We start from the raw sequence: 25,343 nt of genomic DNA on the forward strand, positions 1-25,343 counted from the left end.
TGTAAAAAAATACCATTGGTAATTTGTTAGGGATTGCATTGACTCTGTAGATTGCTTTGGGTAGTATAGTCATTTTCACAATATTGATTCTTCCAATCCAATAACATGCTATATCTCTCCATTTCTTTTTGTTATCTTTGATTTCTTTCAACAGTGTCTTATAGTTTTCTGAGTACAAGTCTTTTACCTCCTTAGGTAGATTTATTCCTAGGTATTTTATTCTTTTTGTTGCAATGGTGAATGAGATTGTTTCCATAATTTCTTTTTCTGATCTTTCATTGTTAGTGTATAGGAATGCAAGAGATTTCTGTGCATTAATTTTGTATCCTGCTACTTTACCAAATTCATTGATTAGCTCTAGCAGTTTTCTGATGGCATCTTTAGGATTTTCTATGTATATTATCATGTCATCTGCAAACAGTGACAGTTTACTTCTTCTTTTCCAATTTGGATTCATTTTATTTCTTTTTCTTCTCTGACTGACATGGCTAGGACTTCCAAAACTATGTTGAAAATAAGTGGCTAGAGTAGACATCCTTGTCTTGTTCCTGATCTTAGAGGAAATACTTTCAGTTTTTCACCATTGAGAATGTTGTTTGCTGTGGGTTTGTCATATATGGCCTTTATTATGTTGAGGTAGGTTCCCTCTAGGCCCACTTTCTGGAGAGTTTTTATCATAAATGGGTGTTGAATTTTGTCAGAAGCTTTTTCTGCATCCATTGAGATGATCATAAGGTTTTTATTCTTCAATTTGTTAATATGGTGTATCACATTGATTGATTTGCATATATTAAAGAATCCTTGCATATAACTTCCACTTGATCATAGTGTATGATCCTTTTAATGTGTTGTGGGATTCTGTTTTCTAGTATTTTGTTGAGGATTTTTGCATCTATATTTATCAATGATATTAGTATTTAATTTCTTTTTTTTTTTTTTTTTGGAGGATCTTTGCCTGGTTTTGGTATCAGGGTGATGGTGGCCTCATAGAATGAGTTTGGGAGTGTTCCTTCCTCTGCAGTTGTTTGGAAGAGCTTGAGAAGGATGGGTGTTAGCTCTTCTCTAAATATTTGATAGAATTCACCTGTGAAGACATCTGGTCCTGGACTTTTGTTTGTTGGAAGATTTTTATTCAGTTTCAATTTCATTACTTGTGATAGGTCTGTTCATATTTTCTATTTCTTCCTGGTTCAGCCTTGGAAGTTTACACCTTTCTAAGGATTTGTCCGTTTCTTCCAAGGTTTCCCTTTTATTGACATAGAGTTCCTTGTAGTAGTCTCTTATTATGCTTTGTATTTCTGTGGTGTCCATTGTGACTTCTCCTTTTTCATTTCTAATTTTATTGATTTGAGTCCTCTCCCTCTCTTTCTTGGTGAGTCTGGTTAAAGGTTTATCAATTTTGTTTATCTTCTCAAGGAACCAGCTTTTAGTTTTATTGATCTTTGCTATTGTTTCCTTTGTTTCTATTTCATTTATTTCTGATCTGAACTTTATGATTTCTTTCCTTCTACAAACTTTGAGTTTTGTTTGTTCTTTCTCTAGTTCCTTTAGGTGTAAGGTTAGATTGTTTGAGATTTTTCTTGTTTCTTGAGGTAGGATTGTTTTGCTATAAACTTCCCTCTTAGAACTGCTTTTGCTGCATCCTTAGGTTTTGGATCATTGTATTTTCGTTGTCATTTGTCTCTAGGTATTTTTTGATTTCCTCTTTGATTTCTTCAGTAATCTCTTGGTTATTTAGTAACATATTGTTTAGCCACCATGCGTTTTTTTTTTTTTTTACATTTTTTCCCTGTAATTTATCTCTAATCTCATTGCATTGTGATCAGAAAAGATACTTGATGATTTCAATTTTCTTAAATTTACTGAGGCTTGATTTGTCACCTAAGATGTCATCTTTCCTGGAGAAAGTTCTGTGTGCACTTGAGAAGAAAGTGTAATATGCCGTTTTTGGATGGAATGTCTTATAAATATCAATTTAATCCATCTGGTCTTTTGTGTCATTTAAAGTTTTTGTTTCCTTATTAATTTTCTGTCTGGATGATCTGTCCATTGGTTTAAGTGAGGTGTTAAAATCCCCCGCTATTATTGTGTTACTGATGATTTCCTCTTTTATAGCTGTTAGCATTTGCCTTATGTACTGAGGTGCTCCTATTTTGGGTGCATATATATTTGTAATTGCTATATCTTCTTCTTGGATTGATCCTTTGGTCATTATGTAGTGCCCTTCCTTATCTCTTGTAACATTCTTTATTTTAAAATCTATTTTATCTGATGTGAGAATTACTACTACAGCTTTCTTTTGATTTCCATTTGCATGGAATATCTTTTCCATTCCCTCACTTTCAGTCTGTGTGTGTCCCTAGGTCTGAAGTGGGTCTCTTGTAGACAGCATATATATGGGTCTTGTTTTTGTAACCATTCAGCGAGCCTGTGTCTTTTGGTTGGAACATTTAATCCATTCACGTTTAAGGTAATTATCGATAGGTATGTTCCTATGACTATTTTCTTAATTGTTTTGGGTTTGTTTTTGTAGGTCCTTTTCTTCTCTTTTGTTTCCCACTTAGAGAAGTTCCTTTAGCATTTGTTGTAGAGCTGGTTTGGTGGTGCTGAATTCTCTTAGCTTTTGCTTGTCTGTAAAGCTTTTGATATTTCTATCGAACATGAATGAGATCCTTGCTGTGTAGAGTAATCTTGGTTGTAGGTTCTTCCCTTTCATTGCTTTAAATATATCATACCACTCCCTTCTGGCTTGCTGAGTTTCTGGTGAGAAATCAGCTGTTAACCTTATGGGAGTTCCCTTGTATGGTATTTGTCACTTTTCCCTTGTTGCTTTTAATAATTTTTGTCAATTTGATTACTATGTGTCTCATTGTGTTTCTCCTTGGGTTTATCCTGTCTGGGACTCTCTGTGCTTCCTGGACTTTGGTGGCTATTTCCTTTCCCAAATTATGGAAGTTTTTGACTATAAACTTTTCAAATATTTTCCTGGGTGCTTTCTTTCTCTCTTCTCCTTCTGGAACCCCTATAATGTGAATGTTGGTGCATTTAACGTTGTCCCAGAGGTCTCTTAGGCTGTCTTCACTTATTTTCATTCTTTTTTCTTTATTCTGTTCCACGGCAGTGATTTCTACCATTCTGTCTTCAAGGTTAGTTATCCGTTCTTCTGCCTCAGTTATTCTACTATTGATTCCTTCTAGTGTATTTTTCATTTTAGTTATTGCTTTGTTCATCTCTGTTTGTTTCTTCTTTAATTCTTCTAATTTTTTGTTAAACATTTCTTGCATCATCTTGATATTTGCTTCCATTCTTTTTCCGAGGTCCGGGATCATCTTCACTATCATTATTCTGCATTCTTTTTCTGGAAGGTTGCCTATCTCCGCTTCATTTAGTTTTTTTTTCTGGGGTTTTATTTTGTTCCTTCATCTGGTGTATAGTCTTCTGCCTTTTCATTTTGTCTGTTTTTCTGTGAATGTGGTTTTCATTCCACAGGCTACAGGACTGTAGTCTTCTTGCTTCTGCTGTCTGCTTTCTGATGGATGAGGCTGTCTAAGTGGTTTGTGCACGCTTCCTGATGGGAGGGACTGGTGGTGGGTAGAGCTGGGTGTTGCTCTGGAGAGCAGAGCTCAGTAAAACTTTAATCCATTTGTCTCCTGATGTATGGGGCTGAGTTCCCTCCCTGTTAGTTGTTTGGCCTGAGGCGTCTGAGGACTGGATCCTACAGGCTCTTTCGTGGGGCTCATGGTGGACTCTGGCAAGGCTCATGCCAAAGAGTACTTCCCAGAACTTCTGCTGCCAGTGTCCTTGTCCCTGTGGTGAACCACTGCCACCTCCCACCTCTGCAGAATACCCTCCAACACTAGCAGTTAGGTCTGCTTCAGTCTCCTGTGGAGTCACTGCTCCTTCTCCCTGGGTCCTGATGTGCACAGTACTTTGTGTGTGTCCTCCAAGAGTGGAGTCTCTGTTTCCCCCAGTCCTGTCAAAGTCCTGCAATAAAATCCCACTAGACTTTACAGTCTGATTCTCTGGGAATTTCTCCTCCCACTGCTGGACCCCCAGGTTGGGAAGCCTGACATGGGGATCAGTACCTTCACTCCAGTGGGTGGACTTCTGTGGTGTAATTGTTCTCCATGTATCTTTTTTGGTGAGTTCCAGTGTCTTCCTGTTGATGATTGTTTGTTTTGATTCCGGTGCTCTTCCAAGAGGGAGTGAGCACACATCCTTCTACTCCGCCATCTTGAACAATCTCTTTCCAATTACTCTTGTGACTTATTCTTTGACCAATTGTTTGTTAACTTCAATAGCATGAAAAAAACTGTGCTCTTATATAGACCCATCTATCTCTTTCTTTATTGATGTGATAAATTACATATTTATACATTGTGCTCCTAATTACATAAATTAATAATTTCATTTTATGGATTTTTATTTTAAATCATTGAGAAAATTTTTTAAAAATTGGGGTTACAACACTACTGGCTTTTTAAAATTGCCTTTACTGCAATTTTACCTTACTGCTGACCTTTATTTCTTCATATGGTTTTACCTACTGTCCAGCAGCATTTTATTTCAATTAGAAAGACTCCATTTGCATTTTTACAAGGAAAGTCTACTGTTAATTATGTCCCTCAGCTTTTGTTTTTCTTGGAATATTTTAATTTCTACTTCGTTTTTGAAGGATATTTTGCCTGATATAGCATTCTTGGTTAACAATTTGTCTTTGAGGACTTTGAATTTATCAATCTACTGCCTTTTGGCCTCCAAAGTTTCTGATGAGATATTGGCTAGTCACCATAGTCAAGATACCTTTTAGGTGATGAATTCCTTCTCTCTTGCTGCTTTCAAGATTCCCTCATTATCTTTGGCTTTTAACAACCTGGTTATAATATGTCCTAGTTTAGGTCTCTTTGAGTTTATCCTACTTGGTGTTCACTAAACTTCTTGGTTTTGTAGATTTATGTATTTCATTAAATTGGGCTATTTTAGGCCATTATTTCTTTAAATATCCTTTCTGCCCATTTCTGTCTTTCTGGGGCTTCCACAATGTGTATGCTCATTCACTGGATGATGTCCCAGAAGTTTGTTAAGATTTGTTCATTTTTCTTCATTTGTTTTTCTTTCTGTTCCCCCAACTTGATAAATATCAATTATTCTTTCCTCAAGTTTATTTATAATTTTGCCTGTTCATTTCTGGTTTTGAACTCCTGAGGTGAGCTTTTCATTTCAGTTATTGTAATTTTCATGTCCAGGATTTCTTTTTGGCCCTTTCTTTAGTAATTTATTTTTCATTATCAATATTTCATTTTGTTCCTACATCATTTTTTTCTCTTTATCATTGTCTCCCTTTAGTTGTTAGTGCATCTTTACGGCAGTGGTTTTAAAGGCTTTTTCTAGCAGCCGCAAAATCCAGACTTCCTCAGGAATAGTTTCTCTCAATTTATTTTTTTCCTATGATTGAGCCATATTTTTGTCTATCTTCTTATGCCTTGTGATATTTGTTGAGAGCTGTACATTTGATTTTTATAATGCTCTAACTCCAGAAATCAGAATTGACCCTTTGTTAGAGTTTGAATTTTTTTTTTTTCGGATTGTTGAAGTATTTCTCTTTACCAGAAACCAGCCTGAGTTTAAAGTTTTAGGTCTTCTCATTTCTTTTATAAACCAGTATCTTTCCCTGGACATGCACATAGCTTTCCAAATTCCACTATGTGAGGTTGTTTTTAATGACCTAATTCAATGTCTTGCTCCCTAATGGACAAAAAAGGAAAAAAAGAAAAAAATAGTGCTGATCCTTTAAAACTCCTGGATATTGTTTCTGCTTATGAAGGTTGAAACAACTCTCACCAACTTCTGTGCCTACACCTCAAGAATCAGAGGCAGTAATCAGCAAACAGAATGCAGAACCCCAATATCTGGAAAATAAGGTCTTTTTTGCCCATAGTGGCTCCACCAATTTACACCAGAAATATAGGCATTTTGCCTGATATGGGGTTGAGTGATGGAGGCTTTGAAGTTGCTTTTAGTCTAAAGGGGTGAAATTTATAAATTAACCACAGTTCCTAGTCAAGCTGTCCCCTGTGAGTTGTAAGTGCTCAGACAGGCCCCAGAGTTCCAATATAGTTACTTCCTACAGCTTTGGCTAGCACAATTATTTTTTTGGTAGAGAGACAAACAAAATTTGTGCTTCCTATTCTACCCTGCTTTCACCCATAAGCATTGCATTTTAATGCAATTGAAAACTCAATAATTTTCAATAATTTTATGAAAATGCTTTTTGGATTAAATATTTAAATGGGTACTACTTACACAAAATAATTTTAACGTAACTTCATTATGAATACAAAAATTATTATGATGATTTGTAACTTAAAATTACATTTAATTCTCTATTTTAACTAAAGGTAAGGAGAAAAGGGTGTCCCTGGCAGTTTAAAAGCAACATCACTCAGTTATAATCTAGAATGGTATCAATAAATAATTGTAATTTATAGGAACATCATAGAGTGAACTGCATAAATCTTTTACTGTATTATTATAGTTTTTAACTGTTTAAATAGAAGAATCACTATTTAGGAGTATTTCAGGAATCTAAGCTGTCAGTTCCGGGCTCAAACAGGGCCTGGTCCACGTCCATTAATTAAAAGGAAATAGAGTCCCAAGGCATTCTGTAAATCAAAGCTATATTTTTGAGTATCTATTCCCTTATTCTCCATCATGGTAGCTGCAATTTGTGTGTATGCCTCAGATTAAAAAAACAATAAGCACAACAAAACAAGGTTAGATTACATGGAAGCCTTAAAATGTAGATACAAAGCCGACTGAAAATTTGACAGTAGTGAATGATTGTTTTAGCTTATTATTTAAAGAAAATTTTGCAATATGTTTTCCTGTTAGTAATGCCAGGTTTAAAACAAGACAGCAATCAAATATCCTGTTTTAACGGTTAGTACCTTTTTTTTTACAGTTCAGTTAAATTGACACTAACATTGCCAATAAAATTTCTGACATTTTTAAGCATGCTTTTAAGGAGATCTTCATGGAATTTAAAATAGCTGTCCCTGAAAAAATAAGATTATCTGACCTTCTGAGGAATCTGGGCAAGGGCTGATGCAATCACATTAGACTTTTCTTCTGTGAGGTTTTTGATCATTGACCCCAGAGTAAACACTACAACTGCAACTTTTTTTTTTTTAAACATCTTTATTGGAGTATAATTGCTTTACAATGGTGTGTTAGTTTCCGCTTTATAACAAAGTGAATCAGTTACACATATACATATGTCCCCATATCTCTTCCCTTTTGCATCTGCCTCCCTCCCACCTTCCCTATCCCACACATCTAGGTGGTCACAAAGCACCGAGCTGATCTCCCTGTGCTATGCGGCTGCTTCCCACTAGCTATCTATTTTACGTTTGGTAGTATATATATGTTCACGCTACTCTCTCACTTTGTCCCAGTTTACCCTTCCCCCTCCCCATATCCTCAAGTCCATTCTCTAGTAGGTCAGTGTCTTTATTCCCATCTTGCCCCTCTTTCTTCATGACCTTTTTTTTTTTTGATTCCGTATGTATGTGTTAGCATACGGTATTTGTTTTTCTCTTTCTGACTTACTTCACTCTGTATGACAGAATCTAGATCCAACCACCTCACTACAAATAACTCAATTTCGTTTCTCTTTATGGCTGAATAATATTCCATTGTATATATGTGCCACATCTTCTTTATCCATTCATCTGTTGATGGACACTTAGGTTGCTTCCATGTCCTGGCTATTGTAAATAGAGCTGCAATGAACATTTTGGTACATTACTCTTTTTGAATTATGGTTTTCTCAGGGTATATGCCCAGGAGTGGGATTGCTGGATCGTATGGTAGTTCTATTTTTAGTTTTTTAAGGAAGCTCCATACTGTTCTCCATAGTGGCTGTATCAATTTACATTCCCACCAACAGTGCAAGAGGGTTCCCTTTTCTCCACACCCTCTCCAGCATTTATTTTTTGTAGATTTTTTGATGATGGCCATTCTGACTGGTGTGAGATGATATCTCATTGTAGTTTTGATTTGCATTTCTCTAATGATTAGTGATGTTGAGCATTCTTTCATGTGCTTCTTGGCCATCTGTATGTCTTTTTTGGAGAAATGTCTATTTAAGTCTTCTGCCCATTTTTGGATTGGGTTGTTTGTTTTTTTGATATTGAGCTGCATGTGCTGCTTGTAAATTTCAGAGATTAATTCTTTGTCAGTTGCTTCATTTGCAAATATTTTCTCCCATTCTGAGGGTTGTCTTTTCATATTGTTTATGGTTTATTTGCTGTGCAAAAGCTTTGACGTTTCATTAGGTTCTGTTTGTTTATTTTTGTTTTTATTTCCACTTCTCTAGGTGGTGGGTCAAAAAGGAACTTGCTGTGATTTATGTCATAGAGTGTTCTGTCTATGTTTTCCTCTAAGAGTTTGATAGTGTCTGGCCTTACATTTAGGTCTTTAATCCATTTTGAGTTTATTTTTGTGCATTGTGTTAGGGAGTGTTCTAATTTCATTCTTTTACATATAGCTGTCCAGTTTTCCCAGCACCACTTATTGAAGAGGCTGTCTTTTCTCCCCTGTATATTCTTGCCTCCTTTATCAAAGATAAGGTGACCATATGTGTGTGGGTTTATCTCTGGGCTTTCTATCCTGTTCCATTGATCTATATTTCTGTTTTTGTGCCAGTACTATATTGTCTTGATTACTGTAGCTTTGTAGTATAATCTGAAGCCAGGTAGCCTGATTCCTCCAGCTCCGTTTTTCTTTCTCAAGATTGCTTTGGCTGTTCAGAGTCTTTTGTGTTTTCAAACAAATTGTGAAATTTTTTGTTCTAGTTCTCTGAAAAATGCCAGTGGTAGCTTGATAGGGATTGCATTAAATCTGTAGATTGTTTTGGGTAGTAGAGTCATTTTCACAATGTTGATTCTTCCAATCCAAGAACATGGTATGTCTCTCCATCTATTTGTATCATCTTTAATTTCTTTCATCAGTGTCTTATAATTTTCAGCATACAGGTCTTTTGTCTCCTTAGGTAGGTTTATTCCTAGATATTTTATTCTTTTTGTTGCAATAGTAAATGGAAGTGTTTTCTTAATTTCACTTTCAGATTTTTCATCAGTGTATAGGAATGCCAGAGATTTCTGTGCATTAATTTTGTATCCTGCTACTTTACCAAATTCATTGATTAGCTCTAGTAGTTTTCTGGTAGCATCTTTAGGATTCTCTATGTATAGTATCATGTCATCTGCAAACAGTGACAGCTTTACTTCTTTTCCAATTTGGAGTCCTTTTATTTCTTTTTCTTCTCTGGTTGCTGTGGCTAAAACTTCCAAAACTATGCACAACTCCATTTTTTCCAGAGCTTTGCACAAACTCTTCTAACTCCTGTGAGGGAAACAGTCTTTGTTATATGAAAGTTGATAGTATCAAGAATAAGTCATACACTTTTCTCAAGGTGTCAGAATTATTAGAACATTTCTGTTTTTCATATGTTAACCATTTCAGTATACAAAATATGACCTGAAATCACTGGTTATTAGACAAATGAAAAATGACTTAAATTCGATGTTCCCTTCAACATGATAGAGCAGTGTGTGTGTGTGTGTGTGTGTGTTTACAAATTATTGACTACATGTTATCTCCTGCCATGTGCAGAGTTCTTTACATGTATCCTTTAACATAGATATATGAGAATTCTAAGAGATATGTATACATTTGCAAATGAGAAAGCTGTCTCAGTAAGGTTGAGTAAATTGTCCAAGTCTACACATCAGTAGCTGGCAGAGCCAAATTTCTAAGTTAAGCTTGTTGATTGTAAAGCCAATGACTATATTCAGTACTCTCTATTGCCTTCCAAAACCCTCTCCACAATGTTCCAAATGAAGAACATTTGATTCCTGCTTTAAGTTAAATAGTTCTGGTGCTTCACTTTATATTTAGTTTTGGATGCTAATAAGATTATCATTCATTTTTCTGCTGAATCGCAGTCAGTATAATGACATAAGTTTGGTATATTTACTTTATCCTGTTTTCTAAATTTCAGTTTTCTTTTACTTTGGTTACATTTTCTCTTTGTATAAGCTTCCATAACCACATTTAGAAATGAGGTAGCCACATAAATTCCTGACTAGATAAGACATGCAGAAAGAACTATAATGAATACTCTGAGGCTGACAGTAATATAATAGAAATATATGACTTTCCATTAAAAATAAAAATATCATATTTAATCATGCTGAAGTAAAAATGATCCTTTCATCCTATGTTTAACTACTAACAAAACTAAAACTAAGTCAACTAAATAAGAGAAGGAAAAAAATGTATGAGTCTTGAAAGGGAAAGACAGGGAAGAGATTTATATTAAGGAATTGACTCACATGATTATGGAGTTTGGAAAGTTTAATCTGCAGAATAGGCCATGAGTCTGGAGACTCAGAGAAGAGCCATTGCTCTAGTTCAAGTCTGAAGTCTGTCTACTGGCAGAATTCTTTTTTGCTTGAGAGCATTCAGTCTTTTGTTCTATTCAGGTCTTCAACTAATTGGGTGAGGCTCACCCACATAATAGAGAGCAATTTGTTTACTCAAGGTCCACATATTTAAATGTTAATGTCATCCAAAAATACCCTCACAGAAACTTCTAGAATGATGTTTGGCTAAATAGCTGGGTGCCTGGCCCAGGCAACTTGACACATAAAATTAAACATCACACTATATTTTACATGGATTGACTTAATATGTAAAGCTATCAATCTCTTTAAATTTCTTTTCATTTATGGCATTTTTCTTGATAAATTGGCACATTTTAAAATTTATATAAAAATTACATTTTCATCAATAATGAATGAACTTTGAAAAAGCAAAGGAAATACTGGAGACTACTTCATCAGATAATAATGCAGAATACAAAATGAAGGCTACTGAATTGCTAACAGACTAAGTGAACCATAGAATAATGTAGTTAGGACAGAAAGAGAGGCATAAGTAGGTGATAGTCCCGTTTATGCTAAAAATGGTATCACAATTCACTGGGACAATCAGTGAGAAAAATTCATACTGTGTGGATTGTTTATCAGGTAGTGGTATAACAATACATTCATTATTCAGACAAAACAGGGAGGTGAATGTTTACCTCCTAGCATGTATTAATAGAAAAATCTGAATGCATTAAATATATCATGTTAAACTATAATATTATACATTTAAAAATAAAATATAAGAGAATATCTCTTTAACCTCAGAAAAGATACAAATATTTTAAATGAGACTTTGAAAAGTACAAATCATAATGTATTAAAGGATGGATTTGATTACATCAAATTTGGCAGTTTACATTTAGAAAAGGAAATTAGAGGTAATATTAACAAATATATGAAGCCATAGGAGAAGATATTTGCAATGGCTAGATCAAGGATTAATACCTAAATATTCTGTGCTATGGAAAGAATTTGTATTTCTTGCAAAAATGTTAGAATATCCAAAATAATGTACTAAGTATATGATTTTCAAAGAGGGAAAATAAGAATAATAAGTTTCTGAAAAGATGTTCAGCTTTGCTATTACAGAGAATACAAATAAAATTCAGCAATGTAATATCACTTTACCTCTTTGAAACTGACAAATAGATTGGTATCAAGGTGTAGATAAAATGTGGAAGATGTGACCACCTATGCACTCCTGATGAAACAACACATTTGTAGAGATATTCAGTGAAATTAAATGTACAACACAATTAAATATGCCAATAACCCATGATACTATAATTTAATCCCACTATTGGATATAGATCTCAAATATATGCCTAGCTTTGCAAATTTTCCTCCTAATATTCTCCGTTGTAGGATGGAGATGGGGACACCTAATTATCCTTTGTGAGGAATAAATAAAATGTGATAAATACATAAACCAAAACTCTGCAACTCTCACAATGAATTAAATGGATTTACAAATAGAAACTTGGATATATTTGAAAAAAATCATAGAGTAATAAGAAAAAGTGAATTATAGTATAAAACAATTTATGTAATTATAAAACTCAAATCAATACTATATATAGTTTGAAGATCCACAGTATCTGTGTAAATTGAAGTGAGATGATAAATATTAAATGCATTTGACTGGGTGCCTACTGGTTGTGGGGTAATGAGAAAAAAGAAGATAAAGAAAAAAATGTAAGAAAATAAATCAAAAGAGATGTCAGCTATGGGCTGATTATCATATGGAATGAATTGCGAGAATGATTAATACATTCTGAGGCTCTGAAATTAAAAAAAGAAAACCCCAAATTCCATAATTCCACAAACTTACATTTTGGCATTCAAAATCAAATTGACATCTTTTTCATGTTGTAATGGAATCTGAATACATGTATCATATTGAAAATTCTATAATAGATCATGTGACAAATAGTGCTACTGACACAAACATTATTGAGTAATAATCTATTTTGAAGTGATAATTTTAAGGTTTAGATTGTGATTCAATGTCAGTTTGAGATAAGTAGTTCTTGTCCTGTGGATAAATATTATTGTTGGAATTAGGCTGGTGATAAAAGCATATGAGATTGTTGTTTTACATAGGATGGATATATATTACTTTTGTAAATACTTGAGTTTATAATTGTAAATGTTATTATAATTGGAATTGTTAATATGAATAGTGTGACTAGTGTGAAGGAGGTAAATAAGTTTATTACTTTTATTTGGAGGGAAATTTTTCACTCCTCCCTCCAACCTTTTCCTACATCTTCCTTACAGGGAAAAGATGAAAGTCTGAGTCTTACTGCAGATCCCTAGTTGGGTCACATTCCTTAGAGGATTGTTGTGCTGAGTGTTATAAGAACACACATACATGATTAACTGTGACTCTCCCTCTACTTCTTCAGTAGATGGGGCTAAAAATTTAAGAAGAAAAGACCCTGTTCCAAAGATGGGTCTTCAATACTGCTTTTTCCTTTTAATGTTTACATTGATCTGATTAATTTGACATAGCTGCCTGACATTGATAAGATTTTGGCTCAAGGGTAGAAGCAGCTGTGTACACTTTGAGTTTAACCAAATGATCCAGGCTAATTTACCAGAGAGCTCTGCATAAGGATTAAGGCACAAATGTAGTTAACAAAGGGCTCACACTTATATATCATCTGTCACTGTACATACTCTAACTCAGAAACAGAACACAAATGTGGTTATTGTTTGTGGAAATGTTCAAGCTTTACACTTTCTCCCATCATATTCCTTTCTATTAGAGCCTCAAACCTCACGATTACTTTACTTGTCACTCTCTTTATGTGTTAATTTGCACATTCACATCGACTCATATTTGTATGTAAACATAGATACAGTGTACTTTAGTATCTGCTTTTTTTTTAAAAGATTTATTTATTTAATTTTATTTTTGGCTGCATTAGGTCTTAGTGGCAGCACGTGGGATCTTCACTGAGGCATGCAGGATCTTTCCTTTCAGTGCGTGTGCTCTTCGTTGGGGCATGCGGACTTCTCTGTAGTCATGGTGTGCAGGTTTTCTTTCTCTAGTTGTGGCACGTGGGCTCCAGAGTGCGTGAGCTCTGTAGTTTGCGGCACGGCAGGCTCTCTAGTTGAGGCGCGCAGGTCAGTAGTTGTGGTGCGCAGGTTTAGTTGCCCTGCGGCATGTGGGATCTTAGTTCCCTGACCAGGATTAAACCCGCGTCCCCTGCACCATTAAGGAGGATTCTTTACCACTGGACCACGAGGGGGGTCCCTAGTATCTGCTTTTTATAGTTAGGGATACCATTGAAAATCTTCTGGAAATATTCTAATACCAAAATTAATCATGTGAATTATTCAAACAATTAAATGTTATGAAAATACTTGCTATATTAAAGAACCCCCTTACAGCTGTCATAAACTTAGGAATCATTTTTTTTCATGAGTGTGAGAGCATGTCATTATTGAACTGCAGAGATGTTATTGTGCTTTTGTAGTGTCCCCAGGGCCCTAGTGTTCTCTGATGGGTAGAGACAGGGGAAATAAGATCCATTGGAAATACTTCAAAGCTCTTACACTTTCTGGACATCCTTAAAGTTCATACAAAAGAAATCAGTTAGATCCTTGGTGACATATAGCTGGTAAAATAAATAAATGCACAAATTCACACAAACACACATTATATATACATGTATGTGTGTTACTGGGTCAATAATAAGGCAATAGGAGAATTCTGAATATTTTTGAATTATTAAATATAGCAAATATACTTATAAGTAAGTCTCACACTATCCCAACAGGGCATAGACCTTTTATCAAAAATTATGAAATAAAATAAAAAAGGCTCAGAATATTTAAGTGATTACTTTCTGAGCAGAAACAATGGCTTAGAACAAAGTAGAATGGATATCCAATATCATTTAACTTGTCAAAATATTAATGTATATATTCATATAACAGGATAAAGTAAAAATTTCTGTTACATGATTTAAAAATTCCCCCAAATTCTCAACCTCTTCAATGAGTATTCCATATATTTCCTGACCTTACCTGAAACTCAGGTCTTGCCCTATAATCCTTTAAGTATGCTCAATCATTCTACCCTACCTACATCAAACAGGGTCCAGACAGAGTCTTAATATGTGTCCTGCTTTCTTTTGACTGACATTTCCAACTGTTTCATTTTCTCTGCTTTTAAAAAATATCCTTATCTTTATGTCTTTACTCTGTACTGTCAACTACTCATGTTCTCTAATGCCAACTGTCAGGCTGACAGGTGCAACACCTGTTCACACAAGCCTTAGACATTTGGATTATAGTCTCCTGTTCCACCCCAATTTCTGCTTTTTAACTCTGGGTGGTGTAATGTTTACAATAAACAGCCAATACAAAGTCATGTCTTCTTATTCCTTGACATCCCTAATTTAAAACCACTTCTTATGGAAAAGGCAAAACTATGGAGGAAGTAAAAATAGTTATTTCTAAAGATTTAGGGGCAGGGAAGGATGAAGAAGTGGAGCACAGAGTATTTTTAGGAGAGTGGAGAGTCTGTATGAGAGTATAAGGGTAGATAACATGTCATTATACGTTTATCAAAAGATGGAATGTACAACACACAGAGTAAACCTTACTGTAAACCATGGACATTTGTTGATATTCATGTGGATGTTGGTTCATAAAGTGTAACAAATGTGCTGCAGGAATGTGGAATATTGATGGTGAGGGAAGCTGTGTATGGGAGGGGGCTAGAAATAGGTGGGGACCCTCTGTATTTTGTGCTCAGCTTTGCTGTGAATATAAATGCCTCTAAAAATAGTCAATTAGTTTAAAAATAAACCCCACAAGTACTGCATAGACCTGTCCTCTGAGATTGAAACAATGTATTTTATAGCTGCTTGCTAGACACTGCATTGTATCTTATTCAGCATACCCATATATGAAACGATCATTTTCCCTCACAACTGCTCCCATTTACTTCACCTTTGTAAATGACAATATTCACTACTAAATTGCCCATACCAAAAAAAAATAATAATAAATAAGTAAAGGACTGACATATACAAAGAAACAAAAGCCAAGGATTAATTCTGGCACTCTCTCTTTTAATCTCCACCCTCAGCCTATCAGAAAATCCTATTGACTTTCTTTGTAAATACTTCCTAAATCTCTCCATTTATATTCAAAATTGCTATCATAGTGAAGTTTGGATCTTTATAATGACTTTCAGGAACTATTGCAACTGTATCTCAGCCCATTTCCCTGCTTTAAATCTTGCTCCATTCCAAACAATTCAATAGTCAAAATTTATGAAAGGGGATGCTATATCACATTACTGCTTACAAATTATATGTTGATCCTCATCGACCTTAAATTTGAAGTGAAGAATACTTAGCATTGTCCCTTTGTTTTTTTCATAACCTATCCTCCGATCATGTCTCCAGTCTAATTTCTCTCCTCTTTGCAAATCAAACAGGTCATCATTACTGAATTTCTGCCAGAATTTTACTGGGCCATCTCATTTCTATTAGATCTTTTATCAAAGTATTATAATTTCCCCACTATTGTCCATGTCTTAGACAAGATTATGCTAAATAACATGCAATTCCAAAATCTCAGTGGCTTAAAACAACAGCTTATTTCTTTCCCATGCCATATGTCCATCTAGTGAGCTGTAACTGTTACATATATTCTTTAACTAGGACTCAGGTTGACAGAGTAGCCACTCTGGAGCACACCCCTTTGACATTACAGAAAAGAGAACTCTGGAGTAAGTGCGCCTGACAGTTAAGTGTTGGACCTGGAAGTGATACATGACACTTCAGCTCATACTCATTGCCTGGAGAGTATTGAACAATTTGCACCAAACTCAGGGGCTAGGGATTTTATTGTTGTCAAATATCTGGCATATTTGATGAACATCATTAATGATTACCATGCTAATGTTATTAATAATATGGTATTATAATACTCCAAGTGGATAATTCCCATTAATTCCTATGTCCAAGTTTTCAGATTGAAGATCAAATACTAAAAATAATAAACTAGAAATCATTCCAAGAGGTAAACACTCAAAGAGGCAATAATAAGTACATTTAATTACCTTTAGCAGGGGCTTTGCAGGCTTGCAGTGCAGTCCTCCAACAAATTCAAAATTAGGTAGTAAGGGTGAAGAAATTCAAAATCTCGGTCAGTTCGAATCAATCACATTTCAGCTTTCCCCATAATCTCACATAATGTGGTAGGTTTTCCTGAATAAAAATAAAGAATGATAGAGGGAAAACAAACTGATATATGAGATGGGAAATGTTTTACCATCAAATTTTCTAAGAAAAATCTTTAAAGAACCAGTATTGGTCCCATGTAACTATTGCCTTTTCCCTGCAAGAGTACACAATAGTGAGATTATGAAGAATCAGACACAGATTTAAGTATGGAACAAAGTCAAAAGCCTGCTGCTTTCTCTGTCAACAGACTCTTTCAGCTTGAGCTAAGTCTGAGCCCTACTCCATGCTCAGAATCAGCACGTGCTCTGAGCAATGAGCAAGGAATTCAGCCAGTGATCCCAGCCTACTATGGTAGAGTCTCCTCCTCTTCTGGAATTCCAATTTATCTCATCCTCATTGCTCCAAAAGAATTTGATATCTTTAAAAATCAGCTTTTGTAATTGATCCATTTTTTTTTTCTGGTGATTGGGAGTTTGCCACCACAACTAACTATATCCTATCAGGACTGAAATCTTTTAATAAATATTTAAAAGTGATTATCTCCTTTGCTATCCATAATTATAATTCCTGTTTCACAAGATCTTGTCCTCTTTGGTGAAGATATAGCACTTCATAATAATCTGGTGATGTATTAGTTGTTATTTTGACATATTTAGCTGACAAACACTACAAAAGGGGTACCTTTCAAATGAAGTGGTGACCAAGTGAATATTAACAGAATAAGAAATAAAATTAGTGACTCTGATTAAATTATTTTTCTTAATTTTGAACCAGAGCCTCCTTTCTGAATTCTATTCAATTACTGTGGTGTAAGGGACCTTACCCAGCATTTTGGTGTCCTTTCAAAATATGTACTCTATATCACTAATAGGAGGAAACCATTGCTATCTGGTTTCTCACCACATGGCTTTTTGAATAATCTCCTTGATGTTCTAAGTGTGTTAAAGTTTGATTAGAAAATGTAAGCGATTTTGAACTGCCAGGAAGATCTATCTGCATGAGATCACAAGAAAATCTCATTAATTTAGGTTTTGATTCTGGTAATGCCAAAGGTATTCAAAATCCAGTTTCATACTCAGTGTGTATCCCATTTCACTGCCTTATTGGTGTCAGCCATGAGTATAATATTATTCTCTTTGTGAAATGTTTCACTCTCATACCCGTTCATAAAAGTTTCGTTGAGATATATTTTAAATACAATCAATTCTTCCTTTTAAATAAATGACAGTATAGCTTTTGGTATATTTATAATGTTGTGAAACAATCACCACTATTAAATTTTAGAAAATCATTAATCCCCAAAGAAATCCTGTATCCATTTAGAACAGATACTCGATAAAAGGAAAAGGGAAGCAGTTATAAAACAAGAGATCACAACTATAAAGGAAAATTTTAATTTTTCAGGAATAAACTAATTTTTTAGTAATGATGCATTATTAGAGATATTTCTGTCAAAACAGTAAAAAAGAAAACAATTTTAAAATTCACATGAAACTGAAAAAGACCCCAAATAACCAAAGAAATCCTGAGAAAAAAGACCAATCTGCAGGCATCACACTTTCTGATTTCAAGCAAGATTATAAAGCAATAGTAATCAAAACAATTTGGTACAGGCATAAAAACAGACACATGGACCAATGGAACAGAATCAAGAGCCCAGAAATAAACCCATGCATATTTGATCAACTAATATTTCACAAAGGAACCAAAACAACTCAATGGAAAATGACAGTTTTAAATAATTCTTGCTGAAAAAGATGGATATTCATGTGCAAAGGAATGAAACTAGACTCCAATCTTACTCCACAAAAATTAGCTGGAAATAGATTAAAGACGTCAATGTAAGACCTGAAACCAAAAAATTTCTAGAAGAAAACATGACAGAAAATTTTCTTGACAGAGGTCTTGACAATGATTTTTAAAATATGACACAAAAGCATAAAAAACAAAATTAAAAATAAATAAGTGGGACTACTTCAAACTAAAATGACTATGCACAGCAAAAGAAATGATCAACAAAATGAGAATACGACCTATGAAATAAGAGACATTATTCTCAAACCATATATTGGATACAGGGTTGCCATCCAAAATCTCTAAGGAATTCATACAATTCAGTACAAAAAAAATAATAATTCAATTAAAAATTGAGCAAAGGACCTGAATAGACATTTTTCCAAAGAAGCTATTCAAATAGGTAGCAAATATATAAAAATGTGCTCACCATTGCTAATCATCAGGGAAATGCAAATTAAAACCACGGTGAGATATCACCTCACACCTATTAGCATAGCTATCATGAAAAGACAAGAGATAACAAATGCTGGGGGGGATCTGGAGAAAGGGGAGCCTTTGTGCACTGTTGGTGGGAATGTAATTTGTGTAAAACTATGGAAAACAGTTTGGAGGTTCCTCAAAAAATTAAAAATAAAACTACTATGGCACTCCATGTTCACTGCAAGTTTGGAGCATTATACAGTAGCCAAAATATGGAAACAATCTGCATGTTTTTCAATGGGTGAATGGATAAAGAAAATATGATTATATATACCATGGAATATTATTAAGTCATGAGAAAAAAGGACAACCTGTCATTTGCCTCGACAGATGGAACTTGAGGACTTCATGGTAAGTGAATTAGGTCAGACAGAGAAAGGCAAATCCTATTTGATATCACTTAAATGTGGAATCTAAAAAGAAAACAAAACAAAAAAGAAAATGAACTCATAGAACCAGAGAACAGACTGGTGGTTGCCAGATGCCGGGGCTGGAAGATGGGCACAATAGGTAGGTGAAGGTGGTGAAAGGGTACGAAATTGCAGTTATAAAATAAGTCAGTCCTGTGGCCGTGATGTACAGCATGGTGACTATAGTTAATAATACTGTATTGTATATGTGAAATGTGCTAAGAGATTAGATCTTAAAAGTTCTCATCTCAAAATAAAAAAAACTACATTCAGTGATGAGTGTTAACAAGTTCTTGTGGTGTTCAATATGTACAAATATAAAACCATTATGTTGTATACCTGTGATAAAAGGAAATGATTTTAAGGCAGGACAAGAAAAATTTAACATAAAATTTTCTCTTCCATTTGAGCCACTACCCACCCCCCCCCCTTTAGTGTATCTGCATTCTACATTAACTAGGTCCCCTTAGAAGACACAAGAGTGCCTACTCAACCACCACCACCACAACAACAAAAAAACCAATTTCCTCCTGGTGCCAGCAAGGTAGCTCCTTAGGAGATAAAATTCCTTCCTTAATCCCTTAAGGGATCACAGTGACCCACTACTCGCCTTCTTGACCTATGTAAACTGTCAGTATATTACTTTGATGTATAACACTTTGTCTCAAAAACTTGTACAACTGTGCTTTGACTTCTAAAGGGGAGAACATTCCTCAGAGCTTTATGAAAAACTGTCTCCTGGATTATAATCCTCACGTTGGCTCGAATACAATTTTCCAGTTTTTTGTAGACTGACTATTGATTAATTTTTGTAGATCCCTGAAATGAATGCAATGTTACATGTTAATTATATCTCAAAAAATCTAAATAATGTAAGTAGGGTAGGGCTTCCTCAAAGATAAATAATGTCTTATGCAAAAATCATCCATGACACAATTAAATGAATGCTTTTCAAATAAAAAAAATCAAAAGGAAAAACAAAGGGGGTAAACAAATTTGCTTAAACAGAGAAAAACTTTGTGCTCAGAGTAAAAGCTCACTAGTTGACCTCTAATGCAATTTAAAATAGAACAACAGCAACAAGAAAATAATAGGTTAAAAGTTTAAAAACATGGTCCTTTAGGGAAAAATCTTCCTTTTTTCTCCTTTGGAAAACAAGAGCAGATGAAACGAAGCTATATTTATTTATTTATTTTCTAGTTTCATGCTCACCACATGCCAAGCTCTGCAACCAACTAACCAAGCCCTGATAGAATGCAAACAGAAAATCTGAGAAACAGTACGTTAATCAGAAAGAAAACAGACTGTGTACCAGAAGTAAACAAGGGAGTAGTCCAAGGTTATGGAAATTAAGCACAGTGTCAGATTTGGGTTTTCCAGTTACTTCAAAAAAACCTAGGGGCATCAGTCAGGATTTATGCATAGGTATATAGAATATTCCTTCTTTGATATATTGTCAGTACTCAATCATATAAAACAAAACAAAAAAGAGAAAAAAAGGAAAAAAAGAGAAAAAAAAAGAGAAAAGAAAAAAAATTATTTTTTTCATTCAATATAGTTAAGCAAGAGGAGATTGGGTTCTCTCTTAAAAACACTTTTTTGTAAGTTTTCATACAGTCAGATAAATATTTGCATTTTACATATGAAATAAGAATCATTACATGCACATTTCTCTTACCTAAAACCTTGCTGTAATACTTATCCCATTCCAGAAATATATCATATGAATATAACATTTCATTCATTGCATAGAAAAACCAATTCTTCAGCCTCTGTATAAAAGTCACGTTGTCTGTCAGTACTGATGTGATGCCAGGAACATATGAAGAAGGTATAAGATGCTCAGCACACAATCTCTCAATGACATTCCCATAAGAAAACCAAAAATAATATATAAATGGGATACTGAGGAGTTCAGCCACTGATTCCCCACAAAAGCTTAAAGGGTCATCAATACATATATCAAACTTAGCTGCCTGTAGCCTGTTGAGTAACTCCTTGTTTGTAATAGCACTCTCACATACTCATTTGTCTGATGTTAATAAACTGCTGATCATTTTTGTTAGTTTTTCTTGCAAGTCCCACCATGAAAGTTTCGGCACTTCAAAAGAAATTGTATAGAGACCAGTATCAAATTCTTCCATGAAAGCTTCTTTAGTTACTGGAAGTTGGAGGATCTCCACATTGAAGGGAATCTTGGTATGATCAAGCAGAAGGCTTTGTGAAGGTACCAGGATGGTTATCTCATGTGTGTGAAGGAGGAGTTCTTCCAGAATAACTTTTAAATTAATCCAGTGACTAAAATCCTCAGGCCATACAAGTACTTTCCCAGTCCTTCCAGAGTCAAAGAGACATAGATGCAGCCTGAAAAGGACACAGAAGCCTTTCACAGTCTTCATGATTAACTCTTGCTCAAACTAAATCTTATCCATTTTATTTTATTTTATAGTAGGCTGGGTTGAACTTTGAATTGTGTACTTGTAAATCAACCATATGTCACTTAAAAAATAAATTAATTAATTTAAAAGAAAATGATTAAAATGCAATGCAACTGCTGTGATGGAAAAAAAAAAGTCGATGAAGTCAATAATATATTAAGGAAAAAAAAAAAAAAACAAGTGAGAATTTCCAAACTTCTTTTGGATGATATCAAAATAAAGAGGCTTAAAGTTAAAGACAAATCCATAATAAATTCTTGGTAATGTTAAAAAAATCCATCATCATGAGATGCATACTCAATTAAAACTAGATTTTTTGGAATTTTTCTCTGGTTTTCTTTGAATGTCCGTTTGAAAAGAGTGGTCTCTCTAGTATTTCTCTTACTGATAATTATGCTAGGTATTCTACATAGGAAAGAGACAAACACTTCCTGCCAGAAAAATAAAATATGTCGAGTTTAAGAGCTATTAAGGCAAGGAGAATTTAATATAAATATTCTGATGCTAAATAAAGTGCCAGTTTGGCTATATCACAGCTATCTTTAAGAAAAATATCTTTTTACTATTACTGTGGATATGAGTCAAGTTCTGCTTCTAGGTGAGATTAATGTTATGTTGTGAAGAGATAACTTAGAATGGAGAAGGTAGATCATGAATAAGAAATCTTGATTATCTTACGCTTCCTTCTAGTGTATCCACTTCTCTTTTCTTTGCTTTCTTGTTCTAAGATTCTTCTTATAGTGTAAAATTCCCTTTTTTTTTTTTTTGGCTTGGATCTTCACAACTGGAAGCCACTACTCCATGTAGAAATGGAAACAATTATATTTAGGATCATAACTTCATCTATAGTCCTTTTGCTTAAAATGTTGATTTTCCTCAAGTTATTAATCAATAGGAATATAGGATGATAATAACATTATCATAAGAATAATTGACTAATAATAAAAATATAATTGCATAATTATTCAATTTCCTACTATAACTTTAAATTCTACCTCCAAATGATAAGCCAATCTATTTTCATTTGCAGTCTTCACTATCATCAATCTAACCCTATTCAGTTTCATATCTAATCTGGACTTACTGAAGTACCCTTCCAATATCACTTCTTCAACTTCTGCACACCTGCAACTTACTCTCCATAGAGAAACTTTTCTGATTTTCAAAAAAATTCTATTTCAGAAAATATCATACTTGAGCAAAATGGTTTAATAACTTTCTCTTATATGTACATTAAAATCTATACTCTTTGAAATGGCCCACAAGACCCTAGTTTTCTAATCTTATGTTGTTTCACTTTCCGCCTTCATTGATATCAGCTTCCTTTAAACTTTCCATGATAAGAATTTCTTTCCTGTAGTGACAGCATCAAGATTGTAGAAGGAGATCTCTACTGTCATCCACACAGAATATTGATATTGGCAGTCATCCAGGGATGAACGTAAGTTTCTGGGAGTCCGGTGGAGAAGTTTTATCCCACCATTGGAGCAAATCATTCCAAGAACAGATTCATTGAAGAGGGTAAGAAAACAATTTCACTTTGCCTGTGTCATTCCTTCCACAGGGCATTATGGACCAGTTCCAGGAAAGTTCCTTGTAAGAACTTCTTCTTTAGGAGAACTGTAATTTTTCCTACAGTGGAAAGTGAAATCTTATGAGTACTTGGTTTCCCCAGCAATAAGGGATGTCCACTTCTTTCTCACCTTTCCCAGATTACTGAGGTGATCTGCAAAGCTAAGGAGATAGGAGAGGCTGGGATCATCACCAGGCCTTAGAACTTACCAAAGCAAGGCTAGTAACCACTCTGTGGTCCTTCCTTCTAAACAATTTCTGGACTCCATTAGGAAGCCTGCCCACCATCTTCTTGGGACAACTCATCAGAAGACTGCTCTGTGGGGCCACAGACTCCCCCAGTGCTTTGTGCTCCTTTACTAAACTCTGCTTCTCCTTCTCCCTGACCCACAGAGCTGTCTCCAGCTGTACACTGCCATGGAGAATAAGAGTAAGCAAGTGCAGAAACCATATCTGTAGGACTGGGATAAGACTCACAAACTTGAACATTTCAGGACTCTACACTAGGGAAAACAAATTGGAGACCCTCAACACACAGCTTCCATTGTGGAATCAAAAGAAGGCATACAACCTGAAGAAATCCCCCTAAAGAGGGAAAGAGCAATGTGGAACAGACATATCCATAAGAAAGGTCTGAGAAAGTCTCAGATTTTCTAGTCAGACTGAGAGGTGAAAGCATTTCTGTCCCAACGCCAGTCAGTAACGATTGTGTGAGGTAACTGATGCTTTATGTGCAAACACCAACACAAGCCTTTAAGGAACATAAAAAATTAAGGAAACATGACATCACCAAAGGAACACAATAACTTTCCAGCAACAAATTACAAAGAAATACAGATCTGTGAATTCCCTGAGAAGAATTTTAAATAATTTTTAAAGGAAGCTAAGAGAGCTGTGAGAGAACACAGACAATGAAATACAGCTCAGTGAAATCAAGAATACAATACATGAACAAAATGAAACATTCAACACAGACAGAAATCATAAAAAGAAACAAAAATGAAACAGGAAAAATTATAGACCATATTTTTCTAAAAATAACACAACAATGAAAAGAAACAAACAACATACCCCAGAAATCCTGGAGCTAAAGAATGCAATGAATGGAATGAAAAATGAATACAGAGCCTCAAGAGCAGACTCAGTGAAGCAGAAAAAAGAATCTGTGAGCTCAAAGACAAGTCATTGGAAATTATCTAGTCAGAAGACAAAAAGGAAAAAAGACTAAAAAAGAGTGCTGGAGGCTTATGTGAAGAACGGGACACCTTAAAGTTAAACAATACTTGCATTATTGGATTCTCAGCAGGAGAAGAGAGGGAACAAGGTGCAGAAAGCTTAATTTAAGAAATAATAGCTAAAACTTCTCAAGCTGGGGGAGGAATATGGACTTCCAGGTACATGAAACTCAGAGGTTCCCACACAGAATCACCAAAGAGAAGACTTAACCAAGACATATGATAATCAAATTCTCAATAGTTAAGAACAAAGAGCAAAGGGAGAAAAATACCAAACCAGCAAGAGAGAAAAAAACAACTCACTTCATACAAGGGAACTCCCCATAGAGATATTATTAAATTTCTCAGCAGAAACTTTGCAGACCAGGACAGATTTGGTTGGTATATTAAAAGTTCCAAAAGAAAAAAACCTATGATCCTGAAATATTTTATGTGAAAATGATGTCCTTCAGAAATAAAGGAACGATACTTTCCCATACAAACAAAAGCTGAAGTGGTAGAAAACTCAGACCAATATCTCTGATGAATATAGATGTCAATTTTTTTCAACAAGACATTAGCAAACCAAATTCAACAGCACAAAAAAGGGACCATACACTGTGATCAAATAAGATTTATCTCTGGGATTCAAGGATGGGTCAACATACATAAATCAGTATTATGATACACAATATTGACAGAATGAAAAATAAAACTCATATGAGCA

The 25,343-nt window shown here is 34.6% G+C and overlaps 1 pseudogene across 1 annotated transcript in view; it reads right to left on the reverse strand.

Annotated features, from left to right (window-relative positions):
* The window catches only part of LOC307185333 (UDP-glucuronosyltransferase 2C1-like), a 36,732-nt pseudogene extending 14,941 nt beyond the window's left edge, over positions 1–21,791 (reverse strand). Inside the window, exons 1-4 of the transcript in view lie at positions 21,071–21,791; positions 16,582–16,729; positions 9,364–9,405; positions 7,079–7,168 (exon numbers count right to left, since the gene is read on the reverse strand). The product of the transcript in view is annotated as a UDP-glucuronosyltransferase 2C1-like (transcript). The remainder of the gene's footprint in view (positions 1–7,078; positions 7,169–9,363; positions 9,406–16,581; positions 16,730–21,070) is intronic.
* Positions 21,792–25,343: the final 3,552 nt, after the last annotated feature.

Source organism: Stenella coeruleoalba (genome assembly GCF_951394435.1).
Source record: "Stenella coeruleoalba genome assembly, chromosome: 4".
Classification (NCBI taxonomy): domain Eukaryota; kingdom Metazoa; phylum Chordata; class Mammalia; order Artiodactyla; family Delphinidae; genus Stenella; species Stenella coeruleoalba.